At 38.7% G+C, this 22,833-nt stretch overlaps 1 long non-coding RNA gene across 5 annotated transcripts in view; it reads left to right on the forward strand.

Annotated features, from left to right (window-relative positions):
• The window catches only part of LOC134759563 (uncharacterized), a 53,839-nt gene that overhangs the window by 17,149 nt on the left and 13,857 nt on the right, over window positions 1–22,833 (forward strand). For 3 of the 5 annotated variants that reach the window (XR_010135917.1, XR_010135916.1, XR_010135914.1), the window contains exon 2: window positions 18,105–18,220. This is a non-coding gene — a long non-coding RNA (uncharacterized LOC134759563). Of the gene's footprint in view, window positions 1–18,104; window positions 18,221–21,234; window positions 21,774–22,833 lie in introns of all 5 variants that reach the window. The other 2 variants (XR_010135915.1, XR_010135913.1) reach the window with 1 other exon arrangement.

Raw genomic sequence — 22,833 nt, forward strand, 5'->3', positions numbered from 1 at the left:
TGTATCTAGGGATTCAAATATAAAAGATAAGAACAAAATTACATCAAGTCCTGTTTTTGACTTTGATTTCAGTGAGTCATACAAATCCCCCCTTGTCACAAAATGAAGAATCACAAGTAGGTTTCTCACAGGTCAATGATTTCAGAGCAGCAAATACTCATTCTTTCCAGACGGCTCAGTGCCTAGATTATTTTCAGCCTTGACATACAAAGGTCTACTTGAGTCTTGAGGGAGGGGGGTGTGCCCCCTCCACCACCACCAGAGTGGAAAATAAACCAAGTCAGTTGATGCAGATTCAGGTCTTCTTGAAAATTCCAAAGGTCTTCTGTGGCCTTAGGGAATTTCCATTCTATTCTAGGTCTGAGACTTCCGAGTGCCCAAGGAACTTATGGTGACTGGGTGAGGGCCATGGGAACCTAAGCAAAATGCTGCTGGGAAGTACCCCAGAGAAGACCCAGTGTGTGGTTTATAACAATCTGAACCTCAGGGACCTGCCCTCTACTTTTAGCATTAAAATTTGACCAAATTAGAATGTTGTTATTGGCAATAGGAACTGTTTTTTGACTATATTTTGGATTTTTGCTGCTGTGAAGAATTAGATACTGAATGGGAATTAACCTCTCTCTTGCCCATTGTCTTAGTTCAGGCTGCTACAATAAATTACCATAGATTAGGTGGCTTATGCGACACATTTATTTCTCAAAGTTCTGGAGGCTGAAAGTTTGAGATCAGGGTGCCAGCATGGCTGGATTCTTGTGAGAGCCTTCCTCCTGGTTCACAGATGGCTGTCTTCTCATGGTGTCCTCACGTGGTGGATATGGAAAGATCTTCTCTCTGTTACTCCCTTATAATATAATGCATTAATCTCATAATGAAGGCTGTACCCTCAAGACCTGATTACCTCCTAATAGCATCACATTGGAGGTTAAAATTTCAACATGTGAATTTTAGAAGGACACAAACATTCAGTCTATGACACCCCTAATCCAAGAACAATATTTATGAGCTAATAATTGCAATATGCCTTTAATTAGTTTAGAAACACAGGGTTGATCATATAATTCTTCTTCAGGCTTTCAATATTTCTTGGCTTGGTAGTTAATACACTTCCAGATCTGGCCCCATCCTGCATGTTTACTATCTCCTTTCCCTTTTTTCAACACATCGGGTTATATGCTGATTCTAACCATGACATCATTTTGTGCCTTTGCTTGCACTGTTTCTCTGCCCTCTGCCATTGTCCAGCTTGTGACGGATGACTTTCAGGGTCTATCACAAATGTTAGACATGCCATACACGTGTTCTCAATTCCCTCAAAAGGAATTAATGGCACCCCTCAAGTTTGTTTCTCTAGTATTTTATACTTCTTTTATTGTAGTACTTAACACATTATAAATAATGGGATAGTGGAGCTTCGTGGTTCTTATAATGCATGCCTTTGTCTCCAGTACTTGAATATTCCAGTGCTAGGGTCAGTTTTAAAATATCTGGTATGTTTAAAGATAATACCAAAGATTAGTGCTAGAAATGGATCTGGTAAAATATGTATATTAGCCCCCTCCTCTTTTTTCCTTTGAGCTGTTTATTTTCCCTGAGAAACTTCAGGGGCAATAGGTGAGAAGATTTTTCTTGGTCCCTGTTCATAGGAAAGGGAAAACATCCACCTAGCTATGAGTCGACTGATCCTAAGAACTGTTGCTTAGGGGACCAGCCATCTTTTTCGTATGAAGTCATAGCAGAAAATCTGGAAACATGGATCTGGAGACTTTTGTTTTTAAGTTTGGCTCAGAATTAATGCTCTGTGTGACCTACGGAATGGTATTTCTTGTCACAGGGCTTTTCTCCTTGGGAAAATGAGAGGCTGGAACTAGCAGGTCTAAATTCCCTTCAGATTTGAACATCTGTGATTCTAAAACTCCACACTTGAAGTTCTGTGTAGGAAGCTGGCTGGGTATTAGGTGTTTGAAGGACTTGCTGTTCCAAGGACTACTAATATATTGAATTCTTCTATTCAAATTAAAAATTGTATTTTTAAGGGTAACATTTTTTGCTCAGATATTTTTCAAATAGGTTTTGCTTCTATTCCCAGACACAGGTGTCTAGAAATGAAGAGGTGAGAAAGGGAGCAAGACACAGAATTTGACAATACCAATAATTTGTGTGTAAGGCTGTTTTGTTGAAAGCACATCCCTGAGCCCCTGGAAACCTGAGGAGGGAAGTATTATACGTGTTTCAGTCCTGGCAACAGACGAATTCACGACAGGCTGGCTCTGAAGAGGAATGTGTCAGCATTTGTTATCTTGGAGTGTCTTGTCCTAAGAGTGCTCTTGATCACTACTGGTCTGCTGTCTTCCACAGGCCACCAATCAGTCATCTCTGATTAGGAAAATACTGCCAGTGAATGAGATTGTCTGGTTTAGCCACAAAAAAAGAGGCTGTGTCACAATCTGGCAAATTCTAATGAATGGTTGCTGATATGGTTTGGCTGTGTTCCCACCCAAATCTCATCTTAAATTGTAGCACGTATAATTCCCGAGTGTTGTGGAAGGGACCCGGTGGGAGGTAATTGAATCATGGGGGCTCTTTCCCCATACTGTTCTCGTGGTAGTGAATTAGTCTCATGAGATCTGATGGTTTTATAAGGGGTTTCCCGTTTTGCTTGGCTCTCGTTCTGTCTTGCCTGTCGCCATGTAAGATGTGCCTTTCGGCTTCTGCCATGATTGTGAGGCCTCCCCAGCCATGTGGAACTGTGAGTCCATTAAACCTCTTTCCTTTATAAATTACCCACTCTCAAGTATGCCTTTATTAGCAGCATAAGAACGGACTGATACAGTTGCTTTTAGTTATTTATTTCATAGTTTCAGCTGTTTTTATAGTTGTTTGAACTGTATCTGCATGACTTTAGGGAAGTTACTTAACTGCCCAGAGCCTCTGTGTCTTTATCAAGTGTGTTTCATGAACTTCTGGGTTGTGGTGAGACTTTTATGAGATAATGTTTGTGAGAACATATTTTACACTGTTAAACACAATGCACATGTTGGTTATTATAGCCAGCTGGACAAGTAATGGCTAAGAAGTTATTTTTCTTTCCCATTTTCCCAGAGACAATCAGATTTTTTTGTCATCACGTCTTGTGAAGTATAATCTGTTACATCTACTTGTAGTAAACTTGCTAGTTTGGTAGCTTTAGATCAGATTGGCCAAATTTTCCGTAAATCCATTCTGAGCAGGACTCTGTTATTGTTGGAACTGCAGATCATTAATTGATGTTTGCAGCTGCCAAGACTTTACCACAATTGAAGAAATAGCTATGGAAGTCAGACTTACACCTGAATTTCTTTAAGTTTATTCATTTAAATTTGATCCTTGAAGTATTTGCTTTACTCATTATGCTGCCTAATTTGCCTAAAATAAATCAGGAATCAGTCAGTACTCAAATCCTGGGGTAATTGGAGTTTTTGGTGTCAGCAGCAGCATTAACATCTATTCCATCACAAATGCCTGCAACTGTGTGTGTGTGTGTGTGTGTGTACAAGAAAGAGAGTTCCTTTTGTCTGCAATTACAAGTAATATTTGGGGAATATTTTTAATCCATCTATAAATGGACATGAAAAGCTGCTATCTAAAAGGGATAAAAGGCTGTTTGTTTTCACATGCCAATATTACCTGAAGAAAAAAGGCTGGAGAATAAATTGGATGAGTATATTTCAATTTATCACCACAAAAATATGTATAGTATCTTTCCAAACTAATAGATGATTTTGATGGAACAATCATAGGAAACAAGTGAGCATCTGGATATAACCCTTAGAAAAATAATGTCTGTTATGGTTTAGACATTTAAATTGATTCCTATAAAAGCAAATAAAAGAACACACATAAGACAGAGGGCAGATTGGATTGGATTGATAGTCAGCAATGTTGCCTTGCTTACTTAGAGTCTGCACAGTGTTTTGTAGGGAGGGAGGGATTTCGGCAACTAGAACCTTCATTTACTCAATGGAGTTGTAAATGAAACTTGAAAATGGAGTTGTTCAAGTACAAGGTTTTGGTGGTTAGGGAGTTCTCCTCTTCTTTAGAGTACTGACTCTAAATGGGCTGGAGGGGCTGCATGCTAGGAATTGGTAGGCAAGGGAGACCCATTTGCTTTCTCGCTGATTTATATTTTGGGACCTGGGTCTGTATTGATGGCTTCTCCTGCCTCACCTAGTCAGTCACCAGTGGAGATGACGAATGAGCAAGGAGTTGGTCCTGGGCCATGAGGCTTGTCACAGTAGACAGGAAGAAGAGGAGTGGGGCTGTACAGAGCGGTGACCTTAAACACCAGTGAGGTGGTTCAGTGGCAGACAGGCCAACACAGTAAAATCAGCTACTTTTCCCTTGGGGAGGAACGAGCAAGGATTGAGAGCCTGACTGGATGGAGCCTCAGGCCAATGCACATTGTGGGAACGAGGAGTTTCCCCAGCCAGGGCCCAGGATGGCATATTCTGGAGGATACAGAAATGCTGGGACATGGGCCTGCCTTAAAGAGGCAATACACCTGTAAGAATGAACACCACATATTGTCTTTTTTGCACAGAATGACGGCCAAAAAATTCGCATAGATTCCAAAAGATAACATCCAAGAAAAGTATCTTTTCAGTTCATTCTCCTAAAGAGAAATTGGTGGCCGTTATGAGTAGACAAGGCTGGCATTTTGGGGATAATATAAATCTGTTTTCTTGAGGTCTGTTCTCCATTCTGACTCCTTTTTGTCTGATAACAAGAACAATACTTTCTGTGACAAAATCAGTACATTGTTTTCTTTAGCAAGATGCAATATTTGAAATGAGGATTGATCTAGAGGCCAAAACCTTTGACCTCTTTTTTGCATAGGCCATAAACGTGACTTGCAGCGGGCAGACCAAGACACTACCCTTGCCTAGGCACAACCTCCAGTTATTTGGTCCAACAGGTGAATGCCAGAAATTGCTGGCCTGCTTATTGGAAATGGAATCGCCACCTTTACTGAGGGTCTCAAGTGATGCCCAAACTTAGATTGCACAAATGTTATTTGTAATAATATTTTAAAACTAGCAATTACTGTGGTTCTTTAAGGAGAATATCTACAAAATTGACTGAATCCTTTAGATTTCATCCAAATATCTGGCACTATATTAATATTGGGTGCAAAGTAATTAAACAGCAATGTCCTGCACTACTTCCTGCAAGGGATCTGTCACTGAGAGTTATACTGAAATTGCCGGGCAGTGGATTGTTTCTGCCAAGTGGGGTAAGTGTTTTAAGATCAGACAAAACAGAGAGAAACTCTTCATGGCGTAGGGATTCAAACTCTGTTCCTTGTCATGTGCCCCCACCCTAGCTTGCCATTCTCTCCAGAAAATGCTGAACCCCTAGACTTCCATAACAAAATCCCTGAGATGATTTGACACAGTGCTGCAGCCTCACACACCTGTAGTGAGTAGGGCATATTGAAGGCCATTAAGAGGCTCCACAAAATCCCACTGGGGAGGAATCATTTTTAAACTATTGCTTCGAGACATTGCGACATCAACGTAATAGAATTCCCAAAAGGAGAAGCAGCCAGGACACAAGGCAAAACACAGAGACTCTGGAAGGCAGGCAGAACTGGAAAAGTTCCACCACAACTAGTGAGGAGGGACTGGAGGTTCATATCCACATCCACCATATTCTCCTTAAGCAATTATATAAAATGTCATTTACTTCCTATTGGGTGTGAGTTTTATTGCCATTATCAATAAAATCCTTTGATGTCTTCATAATGACCAACTTAAAGAACCCTGTCCAGTGTTAGTATAAAAGGATACTTGCCCCAAGATCCCATCTTTTAGAGCCAAGAACTTTGTGCATGGGGTTAGCAAAGCCAGATACATAGCCCCCTCAGAGAGCTCTGTCTTTATGAGGTTTCCAGAAATGTGGACAGAGCAGAGGTCAGCAAACTGTGGCCCATGGGCCAAATCTGTCTTTAACAAAGTTTTATTGGAATGTAGCTGTAGCTCTACTCATTTGTTTATGTATTATCTGTAGCTGTCTTTTTGCTACAATGGCAGAATTGAGAGGCTGCCACAGAGACCTCATGATTCACAAGGCTGAAAATATTTCCATTTGGTCCTTTATGGAAAATGTTTGCTTTTCTGTAAAGAAAAGCATAGACTAACTGAAATATCACTGAACCATCATGAAGCAGCAGCCGGGCACCTACAACTAGAACCATAAACATTGATCTATTCATTCTTTTTGTTCATTTGCAAACAATTATTGAGCACCTCCTGTGTGGCAGGCACTATTTTGGGATGCTTAGGTTTGCAAAAAGTTAGATGAGAATGTCTATCTTTATGGAGCTTACTATCTACTGCAGGAGAGATAAACCCTAAACAAAAACAATAATAAATAATTATATTATATTATAGAAAGTAATAAGTGCTATAGAAAAATTAGGGCAGGGATGCCTAGGTGGGAAGGCCTTGGAAGGGGTTGCAATTTGTGAGAATCAAAGGAAACCTCTTTGAGGAGATGGCATCTGAATGAAGATGAGAAGCATAAGGGAGTGAGCTCCTTGGGCCTGGAAGAAGAATGTTTCAGGCCAGAGAACAGCAAGCAGAAAGGTTTTGGGCAATCTCTACAGGGTCCCACCTTAGCCACCAGCTCAGCACCACAGGTTGGTTTTCAAGCTGAATGAAAATAATCTTAGAAGGTATTTTTCCCTCTGATATGGCTTGTCTGTGTCCCACCCAAATCTCACTTTGAATCGTAATAATCCTCATGTGTCAAGGGTGGGGCCAAGTGGAGATAATTGACTCATGGGGGCGGTTTCCCCATACTGTTCTCATGGTAGTGAATAAGTCTTATGAGATCTGATGGTTTTATAAAAAGGAATTCCCCTGTACAAGTTCTGTTGCCTGCCGCCATGTGAGATGTGCCTTCGCTTCTCCTTTGCCTTCCTCCATGATTATAAGGCCTCCCCAGCAATGTAGAACTGTGAGTCCATTAAACCTCTTTCCTTTATAAATTACCCAGTCTTAGGCAGGTCTTTATTAGCAGTGTGAGAACAGATTAATACACCGTCCCCCCTCCCCCAGCAAATTCTAACAACTCCTGCAGATTTTCAAAGGATTCCATTCAATTCCTACAGATTTTGATGCAATAAACCTGTGGCAGGGACTAGACATTTGTATTTTGTGAAATGGGAGAGTATTTTAGGTTTTCCAGGTGCCTCTGTTTAGGAACCACTGATCTAAATCAAAATAAGAATGCCCTCCAAATATGCTGAGAGTCATTCAGCATCTACTTAAACACTTCTAGTAATGGGAAGCTATTAACTCTTTTAGAGAGTTAACTTCATAAAATATTTATAACATTTAATTAATTTATTCATTTATTCAACAAAAATGTGTAGCCCTCTTACTATGAGTCAGGTACTGGAAATGCACAAACACACGTTCTGTGCTTTCATTGTTTTTCACTTGTTTGTTTCTGATGGCAAAATGTATACGTTTTCATTTTAGACAGATTGAGAAAAAATAGTAAAACATAAGAAAAAAATTAGCTCTTTATTTTACAGATGGCAATGTTAATACTTTGGCTTATTTTAATTTTTTTCTCTCTACATTTAAAAGATTGGAATCTCTTTTTCTACTAATAATGTATTATGAATATTTCTGTCTCTACAAAACATTTTTCTCCTCTGTGCTTTTTGAGAAACATTGTATCCCATATGTTATATATATGTTTCATATGTCTGTGTGTATATGTGTGTATATATATATATATATATATAATGGCTAGATTATTTCAAAATACTCACCCCCTACAAAAAATGTTGCAATTAATTTTCTTACAAACTTTCTCCAGCATTTCTAATTATTCATGTAAATGTATGTGGAATTTCTAGACTAAAGGATATAGGCTTTTAATGTTTAAAAATATTTTTTGAAATTGCTTCTCTAGAAAGAACTCCAATTTCCATCCCCATTTCAATTATATGAAAATATCCATGTCTTCATACCCTTAGCAATTCTGATTTTTCATTCTTTTGATTAAAAAAGCTACAATTTTTGAAATATTCTTTCTTAAACTGAGTTGAAATTTGCCTATCCAAATCTTCAATCTATTGATCAGACTTTCCTTCCCTGGAGATTTGTGAGATAAACTCAATCCCTCTTCTTTAAAATGTAATTTCAGATATTTGAAAATAATTTTCATGCCTCCACTGTGCTCTGTCTCCAGTTATAGTATTTTTTTTCTTGCTCTAATAATTACTCTTCCTATAATCTAGTTTCTAGTCTCTTCACAGTTCTGGTATCACTGTCCTTGATAAGCCTCAGTTAATCTGGACTGCTGTATGTGTGAGTGTGTGACATACACATGTATGTATATGTGAATATATATTCACGCTTCTATAGACTGTCCACCTCCCAACTCCCCAAATTCATATGTTGAAATCTAATCGCCAACGTGATGGCATGAAGAGATGGGGGCTTTGGGAGGTAATCAGGTCATAAGGGTGGAGCCCTCATAAATGGCATTAGTTCCTTTATAAAAGAGACCCCAGAAATCTCCCTCCCGCTTTTCACCACATGAGGAATGTCTGTACACCAGGAAGTGTGCTCTCACCAGACTTGGAAACTGAAGATGTTTTGATCTTGGGTTTCCCAGCCACAGAACTGCGAGAAATAAATGACTGTTGTTCATAAGCCACCCAGTCTACGGTACTTTGTTATATAAGTCCAAATGGACTACCACAAGGATTAAACCAAGGACTACCACTGTATGAGCACTATCTTCTTTGTTTCGAACATGATGCTGCTACTGGTGTGAGCTATGTAGGCATTAGTTTTTCTTGGCATTCATGCCACCCCATTGGCTCATAAAGAGACTGATATCAACCAAAATTCCCAAGCATTTTATAAACAATCTCATAGTGATATCAGGTATCCACTGTACTTCACTGACTCAGTTGCTTTCTGAGGCCCAAGTGCATGACTTTAATAGGAATCAGTACAATCTTTAATTCTAGTTTGTCAAGTTCTTTTTGAAAGCTGATTTTATCACCAGATGTGTATTTAATACAAACTTGACAAGGATATATCTTGACTTGTAGTAATTAAGAAAAATACTGGATGACATCTATTGCGGACATCTTGCTCCACCCTACTTGTCTGTTATTGATCCATTAACAGACAACATGTGTGCATGTGTGTATAGATATACAGGGAAACTGTAAAACAAATCACAAAATATTTTCAACTTGCTGATATCAAAATATATTCTTTGTATAGTATTTTTGTGACCTCCTTGCCTGTATTTTTTTTTAATGAAAATTAGTTTAGCATGATTGGTTGATTGTCTATGTTGGCTCTTTGGCTTCAGAATATAGCCAGGGTCAACATCAAGCTCAGCTGTATGTAGTCACTAGTTCCTAACTGTATTTCTCTATTTTAAAACGTATTTCATCTACTAGAACACCTTGCTTTTAGAGCAACGTAAGCATGTGTTCATAAGTTGGCCTTGTATATAAGTCGTTTGGGTCTGATGACTTCTATTCATTTCAAACAGAGAGATGTTACTTAACTATCTTCTACCATCTTTACTTCCGGTTCCCTGATAATTGTGCTTGTTACCTACATTTTCCAGTTTTAAAATCATTATGATAGAAGTAGAAGATGGAAAAGGTGATCTTAAATAGGAGTCAAGTTCTCATGCTTTTGCATTATTTGTTAATGATATTTTGTTTATCTGAATTTGTGAATTTAAGCCTTTCTCAATCTTAATATTATGGCTATATTTTTAATAACCCAGTGTATTGCTCTTGACACTTTTACTACATCTGTTTTTCAACTTAGAATTTACCTTCATATATGAAATCAATTGTCTTTATCATAACTGACATATACATTTAAAATAGTTCAGATTACAAAAATCATTTAGCCCTAGTGGTATTTAATATGAACAGATCATTAATAGCATGGGCTTACGTCCTCACATGTATGCTGCTTTTAAGTTTTCAAAGCATTTTATACATTTTTAATCTTAAGAACTAGACTCAGTCATAAGATTAGATTTGATCATAAGTCTAAGTTACTTCCTGGCTTGTGCAATGTGAGGTGATGCTGAGTAAGGTAGAGATAACTTCATTTTCTTAAGAGCAGTGTGTGTGTGTGTGTGTGTGTGTGTGTGTGTTTTATACATATATATGTTTATGTGAATATATATCTACATGTTGTACTCCTTATTTAAGAATTTCCACACTACATAAAATAAATATAGAACCAAAACTAATTGGCATCTAACTAAATACAGAGAGGGAAATGCAACAATTTCAATGTGAGGGTCATATTAAAATAAAACAAGAATGTAATCTTAGATTATAGTCCTTTTTGAGAGTGACTAACCATATCCATTTGCCTGAGAACTGGAGGATTTCCCAACATGCAGAACTTTCAGTGCTCAAACTAGGAAATTCCTGTGCAAATTGGGATGAGTTGGTCATCTTATCTTTCTCCTAATTCTTTCCAGATGACACCTCCCCCTGCTGTTTTATTTTATTTTATTTTTAAAACCTGGAATGGTTGACCACCTTCCAATTCTAACACAACTAGCTTTTCTTTGGCCAATTTCGTTTTTTTCTGGCTTTTAGGTACTATTTCTGGTTAGTCTACAGACTATTATTTCCTTCTTAAAACTATCCTCCCTTCTCTCTCTCTCTCTCTCTCTCTCTCTCTCACCCACCTCTTACTTGCTGTCTTACTTTATGAGAGAGCAGCTAGGGCCACACAGTTTCTTCTTAGTGCTCTCATTTCAATGTTTAGTTTATGACCATGAAATGATCATTAATACCTCCAGATAATTTGCATTTCTATTTTCATTGGGAAATTCCTCTTATCTCTATACCAATGGCCTATACTTTTGTGATTTGAAGTTCAAGTTGAAGCAGCTAAGTTTTATGACACACTTTTAAAGACCTGAAGTAAAAGAATACTGGAGTTCCCTGGAAGTAGCAACATGGTCTTGATGCTTATGTCGCCATCTGCTAACAAAAAGACTGATCTTTGATCAGATTAACAGAGCCCAGGTGCACACAGGATCCAGTTGTGTAAGTGTTGACTCTATTTGTTCCTACCTGTCATTGTATATAATGATCAAGGGTTGCAAATTGGGGTATTGTATAGCAAAAGTGGTCCACAAGATGATCATATCACACAATCTTTACAACTCAGAAGGGACTTTTGCAATGATCAGGTGTAACTTACTCATTTTTCACTTGAAGAAACTGAGATCCATCCAAGATATTAAGAGAGTTCCATAATATGACAAATCCGATTAGTGGCAGAACTGGGATCTCCATTACTCAGAACCCATAGCCTTGTTCTCCACTCTATGCTGTTGAGAAAAATGGTGAGAAGGAAATGAAGCAATACAGGAGACAATTGTTCGTGATTCAGCCTCCTCATAGCCATCTCTGCTGGAAACAGGCTTGAAACAACTTTGTAAAGTACTGTATCTCCTCTGCTTGATTTCTTTTTGGCCACCTTGAAGTCTGAGATGCTTACAAGGAACCAACATTGGGGTCACTGGCTTTCATATTTTGTTGTTGCTCATTATTGCCCAGAGTTGGCCCCTAATCCATGCCTTACTCCTCTCCTCTTCATTCTTTAATATTAAATTCTTAATTTCTGGAACTCCCATCTCAACTAGGCTTAGTGACTGCCTAGAACGTTTACCTAATTATCCAATGACAAGCAGAAGATGGCTGATGTGGCAGCGGTCACCCTCAAATAAGCAGGAGTCCATCCCTATATGATTTTAACTTTATTCCTGGCTTTCAACCTGAATCACCATGTAACTTATTATCACTGTTTGGTACAAAGGCTCTCTGTAACTAGTAATCACTACTATTGTTGAAAACAATATGCTCTTAAAGCTCAACTCCTATAATGTTTGCATTTTTTTCATGTTTTTCTTATCCAGAGAAAATTACATATCTTCTTTAAAACAGCCATTTGGAAAAAAAAGTATGCTCTAAAGCCTTATAAATAAGATAAAAACATGCATTAATAATTATTTTTAAATTTACTTTTTATTTCAGAACAAGTATAAAATTACAAAAAAGCTGTAAAAATATCACATAGAAGTTTCTAATACTTTTTATACCATTTACTCTAATGTGAACATCTTATATAACCATGGTGCATTTGTCAAAACTAAGAAATGAATGTCTGGAGATACTATTGACTAAATTGCAGACTTTATTTGTATTTCACCGGTTTTCTATTGATGGCATTTTTCCATCCAGGAGTCAACTGATGGTGCTGCATTGCAGCATGTCTTCATGCTCTCTGTCAATCTGTGACAATTTCAGTTTCTCTTAATTTTCATAATCTTGACAGTTTTGAAGAACCCTGATCAAGCATTTTGTAGAATGCCCTTTGCTTAGTCTGTTTGGGTTTCTATAGCAGAATACCATAGCATGGGTGGCTTAAACAATGCACACTTATTTCTGGAGGCTGGGAAGTCCAAGATCAAGGTATCAGCAAATTTGCTGTCTGGTGAGGGTCTGCTTCCTGGTTTGCAGATGACCATTTTCTCGTTGTATCCTTACATGGCTAAGAGAAAAAAATATCTCTTTAGTGTCTTTTATGAGAACACTAATCTCGTGCACGAAGGTTCCATCCTTAGGGAGCCTATAATTAACCCCCAAAGATCCCACCACCAAAACCATCACATTAGGGGTTAGGATTTTAACATATAAATTTCGTGGGGATGCAAACATTCAGGCCACAGCATCTCTAATGTGGGTTTAGCAGATATTTTTCCCATGGTCAGACTGGGTTGAGGTTTAGGGAAAAATGACATGAAGGTGAGGTGTCCTTCTCGTCACCTCATTTCAGGGAGTATGATGTCAAGTTTAATTACTTGGCTAAGTTAGTGTTTACCAAGTTCCTTCTCTGTAAATTTACTGTCTTTTCCCTTTCTATGCTCTATTCTTCAAAGTGAGTCACTAAGTCCAGCCCACACTCAGGGGAGGGAGAATTAAGCTATAACCTAGAATCTTTTCACCTATTTCATCTCTGCCTGTAAGGTTGTTTCATTTTGGATTCTAGGCAGCTCCACCACTAGATGGACCACATTTATTTTAAGTTTTCTACTCCTTTTCAATGCACTTCCCTTTTCCCTTTTCTTGAGACCAACTCTCTAAAACTTTCCAGTTTTCATCTGTTCAGCATCTATTCTCAGCAGCATTCATCTGATTTTGGCTTCCTCTGATGAAACTCGGCATGATAGCACAACTACTTTACTTTTCTAGTTCCCCAAATTTTGAATTGAAAGATGAGGTGTGTTGGGTTAGAAAATTATTGATGAAGAAACAAGGAGTCTAAGACAGATTTAATAGATAAAGAGGTAACTCTCTTCACGAGTTAACAACTGATTTCATGGACTAACTACCCCATGAATGTTGTGATGTGAGGATTGGAAAGAGAATCTAGGGAGATACAGAGCTTCTTAGGGGAGCAGGCCCCTCTTTATTGATCTTTTTACATTCCTCTCCTAAATTGTTACATGGCACTAAGTACATATCCAATATGTGTGTGTTATTTATGGAGATGCTTTTGCCATTACTTTCAATGGCAAAAACCGCAATTACTTTTGCACCAACCTAATATATAGCCGTAGATTGAAATACACACATTATTATATAACGGACACTCAGAAAAAGCAGAGCATTAGGAAAAACAAAGCTTTTGAAGCTGGACTTCCTGGAAGATGGTATAATTTAGGCTTTGGATTTGAATCCCAGCTCAGTCCCTTACTAGCTGTGTGATCATGGGCAAGATATTTACCCTCCTTGTGCTCATCTGTAAAGTATATATATTATGAACACCCATGATATAGAGAAATGAGAAATAAGTGAATTAATTTAGGTAAAGCACTTAGCAGAGTAGAGTGCTAGTACATAACATTTAATCAATATTAATTTTTATACTGTTATTATTCAAGACGCGTTAGGTATGGAGTAAGCCACAAGTTATTTTATAAAGTAAAATTACTGCACAACAAAAACACTAGAGCAATTCAGTCAATACATTAACTGCAAAATATTAAATGGTTCCTGTCTAGTAAATAACTCCATTTCTGTCTTTTTAAACAAAGTTATACATTTGCTTCTATCTTTTGTGCTAAATTTTCTTACAGTTTGGGTTCATTAATTTAAAGTATTTTAAATTAAGATGTCTTTATTTAAAATATTTTAAATAAAGTTGTATGACTAAATATGAAAAGACGATCATGCCCACACATTTTGGCTTTCTGTCCCTTGATAAGTGCTTTCTAAGATGACTTCTGACATAGGCGTCCTGGACTTTGGGTATCCAGAGCAAGGCATAGGTCCTTTCTCTGACTCTGAGTTTAAGTTATGCAGATGACATTGGCAGCATCTGAATATTTATCAATGGTGATCTTTATATAGGCATTCATTTTGGATATTCTAAAACAGAGATTAATTAACACATACATCTTTACCAATTAGGCTTTTTCCTCATTGGTAAATATGGTCATGAATTTTTGTAGACATAGTTTTGAGATTAGCTATGGACAACTCTTCCACCAAGTAATTTAGTTAGTGAGTTTAAAATATTGTGTGCGCCTACAAGTAGGTGATCCAAAAGAACTGCTGAGCTGGGTTACTGTGTATTAGCCTTCATTATGCAAATAACTGTCCCAAGAGAGCCATCCCAAAGACTATTGGCCTCTTTCACCTTTAATAACCTAAGATCTCCTATTTGTGATGTGTACAGATGAAAATATGTTCTGCCTGTGGGTAAAGGTGTTATTAATGCATAATTCTTTAGCTTCCTTCCCTCTACACTGGAATTCTATTTTGGCAAACCTCTTGGGTTTGGTTGTCAGAGAGATAAAAGCTTGTGAACACTGCAGTAGAATCTTGAGTGAATCTTGGTAAATTTAGAGAGCCAGGTTACTCTTTGCAGACTACTCTTTATCTGTGAGTAATACTGCATCTTCCCTTCACTGTTGTACAGCTAATTGTGTTGCACATGCTCTAACTAGCTCTCCCTGGGCTGGAAACCTTTTATATGTGACCCTTTGTTCTCAACTATAGATGAGCTGAAATTGCCAGTTACATTTCAGGCACAGGCTCTGCTGCAGGAACAGCCGATTCACGGGTAATGTTAGTCTTATGCAGGTAGTGACTTTATCTGGAAGAAAGTCGGCTAAGGTCTTGGAAGGCTCAGAGGAAGTATTACCATTTGGTGGCTAGAACGGTCACTGTCACTTCCAAAAACAAAATCTAACATTACAGCCTTCTGAAAAGGTACTCGCTTGATGCAGGTGTCTGCTGACATGCCTTGTGTGACATGAAGAGGGTGTGATAGTTCACAGGTCTGAAATAGTTACCACGGGTATTCCCAGAAGTTAATCATCAGTAACTTCAACCTTGGAAAGGTTTGAGAAGGCTACCAGAGTAAGTGTTAAACCTGATAGGCAGGATTTTCCAGCTTTGCTGATGTCATTTAATTAGTGTCCTACAAACAAAATAAATAAAATATGTTTTTTTTTCTACATTCTTTCTGCCACCCAGATTTCTGTGAGGTATTCCCTGTCTCAAGGAGACTTTGGGGCTTAGAAGGCAGACTGCTTTTCTTGGAATGGCCCATCAAGAGAGAGAGCCTCCTTATTAACCCCTAGTGTACTTGAAAACTTCATAACTTGGCTTCATCTCGTGTCTGAGGCAAGATATGCCTGAGCAGTTACCGGAAGATGGGCTAGTTATGCACGCCCCAGGCACTTAAAAATATCAACCTAGCACTGTGGCTTATGCCTGCGGTCTCAGTATTTGGGGAGGTTGAAGTGTGAGGATTGCTTGAGTCCAGGAGTTTGAGACCAGCCTGGGCAACATAGCAAGACCATCTCTAAAAAATGAATAAATAAATAAATAAATTAACTAAAAAATATAAATTAACTGGCCATGGTGGCACATGCTTGTAGTCCCAGCTACTTGGGAGGCTGAGGTGGAAGGATCACTTGAGTCCAGGAGGTAGAGGCTGCAGTGAGCTGTGATCAGGCTGCTGCACTCAGCCTGGTCAACAGAGTAAAACCCTGTCTCAAAAATAATAATAATAAAGTCAAAAAGCAAAGAAAAAATTATATTAAAAATCAATCTACCATTTTGGGGAAAGAGGTGGTTGAATTTGTTACTTTTATTATCTATTTTAAATATTTTGTTTAATTTTATTCGAAGGTTTTCATATCTTTTCTTTTTCGTATATATGCTACATCACCTTCTTCCTTACCTCTCCGCAGATCTGTCCTTTGTAAAACACTGTGCTCATCATTTTTTAGATATTAAAGCATATTTCACATTTTTCTTTGTTCTACATTGCTGAAGTCTGACCTCCCTTCACTTGACTCTCTTCATGGCACTTTGCTTTATTGATTTTTTCCTTACTTTTTAAAAAATTCTCTTGTTTGTGGTTTATCTTCCAGTGAGATCTATCTGTTTACTTTTTATTCTCAGTCTTTAAGACCCTTATTTCTTCACTCTTCTGATGTTTTTCATGTCCTGGAACATATTTGTTTGGCCAAACCTGTTCATATAACATCTTTAATTCTCTTCAAGTTTCTGTAGCAACATGATCTCTTTAACCTTAGCACTTCTTCTTCATAGATGAGAAACTGAGGCACAGCTAGGTCAGACAATGTTTCTAAAATCATACAGTGGAGTACTGAAAGAGTGAGAATTGCTTTTTGATTTCCAAGAGAAATTATTAACCAGCAGAAACCCCACTATATGGGCATCACCTGGGAACTGGTTAGATATTCATAATCTCAGGTCCTGCCCCAAGCCTACCAAATCAGCATCTGCATTTTATCAAGATCCCACATGATTCAAAGACACATTAACATTTGAGCAGTCCTGAACTAGACCTCTCTGTTTTGGAGGACTGCTCTCTGAAAGAAACTGCATAACAATGGTAAATTTCCTTTGCATTTATGAGGTTTCTCCTGAGTCCTAGCTGCCCTGATTGAAAATGAGAAGACAGACAGAAACCTAGGTCTTGGTTTCAGTGTCTGTCTGATCTCTTTTCTGCTATTTAGATTTCAGTTAAGTTGCACTTGCAGAGAATTTCAAGTAGCAAATGATGAAGCAAGTGGAGCACTCTTTTCTAGGCAATTAGTTTTCTCTGTGCTTATTTATTTGTGGTTCGCTGATTCAATTTAGAATCCTCAAATTTCTGGGTGACTATAGGGGCATCATAGCTTTAACACGGCATTTAGTTGACATCTGTTTCTTTGACTATATTGTCTACAATTTCCCGAGCACAGAGTAAAATATATCCAAGTGCTTCATGGGATATTTCAATATCCACAATGATTTTCATTATTTTCGCCAAACTGTAATAAAAGAGACATTATCTCCTTCATTCTCTTGACTGGATTTTAAATTTAGAGAAGGGGAACAGTATATGCATTTGACTGCCAGAGGTGTAAAGTAAAATCTATTTGATATCAGAATTAACACAAATCACTGGCATAGAAAACAGTTGTGAATATTTTCTCATGAGGAGAAAGTATTGTCAGATGTAACCACTATCGTATCAGTTCATGTAGAAGGTGGACATCTCAGTTTAGGATTTCACAGGACAAGAGTGGAGTAATCATGAAAAATGGGTGGAAAAGCAATTTCCAGCTGGAAAAGAAGAAAGAAAACAAAGGTGGATCTTGAGGGATTTAAAAAAAACAACAACACACTTTTGAATATTTTTGACTTTTTAAAAATTTTTCATTTCCAAATAACCTTTTGATTTGAAAGACTATCAAGAAGGCATTGTAATTTGAGGCTGAATCCTGCAAATTCATGCATATCTCAGAGGTTTGAGATGGAATTTACTTATGTTCCTGAATATCTGTACCCACTGAGAGCCGTCTGTCCAAAGTTTACATGTGTTCAAGAGGATATGTGGCAATCCAGAAATATTCTGCAGACAGGAAGCCTCTGTTCAACATCATGATTTGAACCCAGAATCACTGTTCCTTTTTCTTTTCTTTTTTTTTTCTTTTTGAGACAGTCTTTCTCTGTTGCCAAGGCTGGAGTGTAATGGCGCGATCTTGGCTCACTGCAACCTCTGCCTCCCAGGTTCAAGTGATTCTCCTGCCTCAGCTTGCTGAGTAGCTGGGACTACAGGTGAGTGCCACCACAACGGGCTAATTTTCATATTCTTAGTAGAGATGGGGTTTCACCATGTTGGCCAGGCTGGTCTTGAACTCCTGACCTCAAGTGATCTGCCTGCCTTGGCTTCTGAAAGTACTGGGATTACAGGCATGAACTGCCACACCTTGCCTCACTGTTGCATTTTTAGTTTTATATATGTATATGTGTGTGTGTGTATACATATGTGTGTGTGTGTGTGTGTGTGTGTGTATAAATATTTTTTTTTTTAGTAGAGATGGGGTTTCACCATGTTGGCCAGGCTGGTCTCGAACTCCCAACATCAGGTGATCCACCCACCTCATCCTCCCAAAGTGCTGGGATTACGGGTGTGAACCACCACACCTGGCCACTGTTGCTTTTGCTAGACACTGTGGCAGGCCTCTGCAGCCTGATTTCCAGAAGCCCATCTCAAAATTAGGATAATTGGTAACATTATAACCTCTTTCACCTACAATTCACCAAACTCACTGCTTCTGTTTTTAATATAGTAGCAAGTCTGAATGGGACTAAAAAGCCTTTAGACAAAGGTTACAGGTAAAAAGCTCTCATCTTCAGAAATGTGCAGAAAAGACATCCAAACACCTGAAATAAAATACATCTTCTCCTTATTCACACACAGTGTTAACCCCCTTCACAAACTCATTGCAGATTAGAAAGCAGATGAGAAAAATAATGCAGCAACATCATGCCTGGCAGAATGGGAACAAGAAATGACAGTTGATGTGATTTTCCACCCCCATCCGTCATGGACTCATTACCCATATGTCTACAACGAGGAACATAATAGTGACTCCAAAATGGCTTTAGATTCTGGCCATGAGCTGGGCTGGCAGCTGTCTTCATACACATTCCCACTTTTGTGACCTTCTGGAGGGAGACCTACTTCTACTCTCTCCATGTTTTCATCCCACTACTGAAGATTTATTGCCTGGATCTGTTAAAATTCCTTACCAGTTATCCACTATGATAACCTCACAATTACAGAAAGTTATGCAACTTCTGGAAAGCGAGATAAAATGCATCTTTCTTCCTCTTCACCATGCTGATGCATTTATCTTCCCTTCAATTTTGAAATTCCTAAACTGTAGGAGATAGCATGTTCTTTGATGTTTGTGCTGATGCTGCTGTTAGCCCTGTCTTTGTTGTTCAGGAGGTGCAAATTGATGTGATTTGAGAGAAAAATTGGAAATTCCCTGGCTTCCACGCTAAATGTATGTACAACTTCTCATTTGAAATAGTGGGTTGTCTTAGTACCCAAAGTGAAATTTCTGTTGAAAATCTAAATTGAAAATTCTCAGTGATTCCCAGCAGAGTGCCAATTATGAGCCTTCTATAGTTTACACTTGAGATAACCTAGAATATGTTTGTTTTGTTATTCTAATTTCCTTCCTTCTTAGAATTACCTGCTACTGACTCTTGAAAATTAGGAACATACCATAACATGTGCTTAGAATTGTAGCTACATTGAAAAGCAGTTCCAGTGCAATTTTAAGGCATCGCAGGCAAAACACATTATAGAAGCCTTCAAGTTTGTATCTTCCATGTATTATTTTTCCATGCACCTTTGATATTTATTCCTTGAAAGAGAAGTAATGGAAAATGATAAGCTTCTTAAATAGGATTGATTCATTGGCATTGAGCATAGGATGTGGCTCTTGGCTATGTCTGTGAAAAGTTTGTGTGAAGAGTGGCCTGTGTCCCTCCCACCTGCTCTGCCATTGCTTGAAGTGCTGTTTCCATCAGCATCTCAAGGTCCTGGATTTCTGTGAGATAAATGTGTCATGCTTACTGAGTTCTAATGTGGTGGAGATGTTTAAAGGCTGAATTCAGGTAAGAGTCGTAGAGTACACACAGATGTTGTCCGTGCTGTGCCACAGTTGAGTATTGGTGGTTTCTTTCATTCATTCATTCAACAAATACTGAGTGCCCATTATACAATCCTTTTTCTACCCTTGAAATACAGCACTGAACAAGAAAACTGCCCCTGCCCTTAGAAGGCTTACTTCCTAGTAGGGGAGTCAGAGAGTAAGCAAATAGATGTAGTGATGGGTGCTATGTGGAAAAACAAAAGCAGGTGAGGAGAAGAGGATGGAGGCTGTCTTAGTATGGTCAGGGAAATCCTATTTTAAGAGTTGATATTTGAGCAGAGATCGGAATAAAAACTGCAAATGAGTGATAATGGACAAGAGATGTAGGTCTGGAAGAACATTCTAGTCATAGGAAGAAACAAGTATAAAAACCCTGGAGGCAGGACTGAATTAGATAGAGCAGACAGCCTATCTGTTCTACAATAGACAGAAATATGACAATGACAGCCACATGTGGAATTACATTTTTAAATTAATCACACTAAAGAAGTGAAAATAAAATAAGATTCAAAAGTAAGAAACAAAGTAAAATTTAATTATATGGTTTTAACTTAAACATGTAATCAGTATAAAAATTATGTATGTAATAGTTTATTTTTATACTTTTCTTCAAAATCAGGTATATTATACTTAAAGCACATCTCAATTTGGAAGCTAAATTTTGTTTTTGTTTTTTTTTTTTGAGATGGAGTCTTGCTCTGTGGCCCAGGCTGGAGTGCAGTGGTGTGATCTCTGCTCACTGCAAGCTCTGCCTCCCGGGTTCACACCATTCTCCTGCCTCAGCCTCCTGAGTGGCTGGGACTACAGGTGCCCGCCACCATGCCCGGCTAATTTTTGTGTTTTTAGTAGAGATGGGGTTTCACCTTGTTAGCCAGGATGGTCTTGATCTCCTGACCTCGTGATCCACCCGCCTCGGCCTCCCAAAGTGCCGGGATTACAGGCGTAAGCCACCGCGCCCAGCCGGAAACTAAATTTTTATAAAAATAATTGATCATGAAATGTATCATTGATAAGATAGATTCATATATCTATGTCATCTGACCATATTTAAGAGTTTTCTGATAATTAAGTAAGTACTGGTTTTTAAATTTTTCTTTTTTCTTTTTTGTTTTTTGACAGGGTCTTGCTCTGTCGCCCAAGCTAGAGTGTGGTGGCGCGATCTCAGTTCAGTGCAAACTCTGCGTCCCGGATTCAAGCGATTCTCCCGCCTCAGCCTCCTGAGTAGCTGGGATTACAGGTGCCCGCCACTACACCCAGCTAATTTTTGTATTTTTAGTAAAGACAGGGTTTCACCATGTTGGCCAGGCTGGTCTCGAACTCCTGACCTCAGGCGACGCACCCACCTTGGCCTCCCAAAGTGCTGGGATAACAAGCATGAACCACAATGCCTGGCCATTTTTAAATTTAAATTTTTAAACATAAATTGAATAAAATAGGAAATTTGGCCCTTCATTCTCACTACCCAGATTTCAAGTGCTCAGTAAGCACATGTGGCAGTGGCTGCTGCATTGGACATAATGAGGCCAGATTGTCTGGAAAAGAAGAAAGCTGTTGGAGAGCTAGACTGGAACCAGATGACAGAGGACTCTGGAAGCCATGGGAAAATGTTTGGATTTCATTTGGCTTGTAATAGAACGCCACTGAAGTTGAGTGGATGGGTGAGTGGCATGCTTTGATTTGTGCTTTAGAGAGATCTTCATCTGGCTTTGGTAGGGGAGAGAATGGAAGGGTAGAGACCTGACAGGAGACTGTTAGGTAGTTAAGTGAGAGATGAAGGTGCTGGTTTAAAACAGTTGTGCTGCAAGTGTGAGACACTGTTGGTTTCAGGGTATATCCGGAAGGTGGAGTTGATAGTACTTGCTGCTTTATCGTCTGCAGGACAGGCAGCAAGAGGAATCAACGGAGACTTCTAGGATTTTGAACTGATGAACTAGATAAACAATGGTACCACAGTTGATATGGAAATGACCAAGGTATAGACGGTTTTGGTGAAGAAAATGGGATTTGGGCAAATTAAGTTTTGTCTATTAGACTTCCAAGTAGATAGCTGAGTTTGGAATTCAGGGGAAAGCCAAAGGCTGGAGACTAAATGTGGCAGTTAGAATATAGATGGTATCTAATGTCATCTGAATGAGGTAGTCGAGGCACTGAGGGTACCTTGAGGAAAGAAGTCTGAAAGGTGAGTTTCAGGGCAATCTGAAATCTAAATGTTGGGAAGATGAGATGAAGCCAGAAAGTGACATTAAGATAGAGTGGCTAGGCTGGGTGCGGTGGCTCGTGCCTGTAATCCTAGAACTTTGGGAGGCCGATGCAGGCAGATCACAAGGTCAGGAGTTCGAGACCAGCCTGGCCAATATGGTGAAACCATGTCTCTACTAAAAATACAAAAACTAGCTGGGCATGGTGGCGGGTGCCTGTAGTCCCAGCTACTCAGGAGGCTGAGGTAGGAGAATCACTTGAACCCAGGAGGCAGAGGTTGCAGCGAGCCGAGATTGCGCCACTGCACTCCAGCCTGGGTGACAGAGTGAGACTCAGTCTAAAATAAAATAAAATAAGAGTGGCTAGTGAGGTAGGAGGGAAATCAAGACAAAGCTAAGTTTATCAGTTTTGGCGAGTAAAAGTTTGTGTACTCAAGAGAGAAAGAGAAGAGAGGGTTTTTGATTTTTGTTTGTTTTTGTATTTTTTTTGAGAGGGAGGTTTGCTCTGGCACCCAGGCTG

The sequence above is a fragment of the Pongo abelii genome, chromosome 11, assembly GCF_028885655.2.
Source record: "Pongo abelii isolate AG06213 chromosome 11, NHGRI_mPonAbe1-v2.0_pri, whole genome shotgun sequence".
NCBI lineage: Eukaryota > Metazoa > Chordata > Mammalia > Primates > Hominidae > Pongo > Pongo abelii.